Raw genomic sequence first — 1,705 nt, forward strand, 5'->3', positions numbered from 1 at the left:
GCAACTCAAGGCATATTTGGCTTCACCGCCCCTCCACTCAAAGAGAATCCACAGATAGATGTTATATATCTATTTGGCTATTTCACCTAATGCAATAAGCTCCATTCTTGTCAGAATAAAAAACTCAGTCGAGATACCAGTATATTACGTTAGCAAGATTCTTTCTAATACAAAAAGTCGTTATCTGATGGCAGATAAGACTGCGCTAGCCTTGGTATTCTCAGCAAGGAGACTTTGTTTGTACTTCCAGACTCACACTATTGGCGTCTACACACAACTCCCTTTGAAGGCTATCCTACAAAAACCAGAAGCACCTGGAAGATTAGTTAAATCGCTGGTGGAATTGGGAGAATTTGACATCCACTATTTACCACGACCGAACATTAAATCACAGGTGTTAGCCGACTTTGTGGTAGAATGTACAGTGCCTACCTCTGATGAACCACCCTCTTCTCTTCCACGATCACCTCAGTGGACAGTATACGTAGACCGAGCATCCAGAAACTCATGAGCTGGTGCAGGAATACTACTCACCTCCTCAAAGAAAGATATTTTGGAGTATGGACTTCATTTGAAATTTAAAGCCACTAATAATGTTGTTGAATATGAAGCACTTGTCGTTGGATTAAAGCTTGTCATCAACTGTGAAGTACGAAACATGATTATTTACATACTCATTGCATCCCAAGTAGACCAAGTAGAAGGAGAATTCAATGCTCATAACTCACAACTAGTTCAGTGTCTTAGTCTGGTAAAAACACTTCTTGCTTAAATTGAAACATGTCAGCTCATTTACATACTTTGGGAACATAACACCCGAGCTGATCCCACTCTAAGCTTGCAACTTCAACAACTGGAGATCTCTATAAAAAAAGGTATATTGAGGAGATACATTTTACTAGCATCCACGACCCATGGGATATTGTCTATAAATGACTCAAGAAAGCCATCTTGGATGGATCCCATCATCTCCTTCCTCCGAGACGGAACATTGTAAGATGATGCTACTACATTAATTTGCATCTGACGCATGGCTTCTGACTTCATCCTTATAGGGGATGAACTGTATAAGAAGAAATTTGTAGGTCCATATTTCAAGTGTCTTCCTCCATTTAAAGTTGATTACACTCTACGCGAAGTTCATTCCAGAATATGTGGGGAGGATCTTGGTGGCATGGTACTTGCTCTTAAAATAATGAGGCTATGGCCCACGATCAAACAAAATGCATTAAGTTTTGTGCAAAAATGCAAGAATTGTCAACTACACTCTAATCTCACGCATGCACCGCCAGTAGAACTCACATCTTTTATGAGTCCTTGGCCTTTTACCCATTGGGGGGTAGATATCATGGGGTCAGTTTCGATAGCTACTGGACAACAAAAATTTATCATATTCGCTGTCGACTACTTCTCTAAATGGGTTGAAGCAGAGCCTCTTGTTAAAATCACTGAGGCCAATGCTAAATCGTTTGTCTGGAAAAACATCATCTATCGCTTTGGGCTTCCTGCAAAGATTATCACTGATAGTGAGACTCAATTCACTGGTAGGGTCTTCACATCATTCTGCAAGGATCTTCACATTCAGTTGGTGCACACTGTTGTGGCGCATCCCCATACGAATGGACAGACAGAGGTGACAAATTGAACCGTGCTCAAGGGGTTGATGACTCGTCTCGAGAAGGCTGGGGGCAGTGGGTAGAAGAGC

At 41.4% G+C, this 1,705-nt stretch overlaps 1 protein-coding gene across 1 annotated transcript in view; it reads left to right on the forward strand.

The window, feature by feature from the left end:
• Positions 1-1,705, forward strand: part of LOC110020628 (tetraspanin-6-like) — a 7,409-nt gene that overhangs the window by 706 nt on the left and 4,998 nt on the right. The gene's annotated exons all lie outside the window — the stretch shown is intronic.

The sequence above is a fragment of the Phalaenopsis equestris genome, unplaced genomic scaffold (genome assembly GCF_001263595.1).
Source record: "Phalaenopsis equestris unplaced genomic scaffold, ASM126359v1 Scaffold000105, whole genome shotgun sequence".
Lineage (NCBI taxonomy): Eukaryota > Viridiplantae > Streptophyta > Magnoliopsida > Asparagales > Orchidaceae > Phalaenopsis > Phalaenopsis equestris.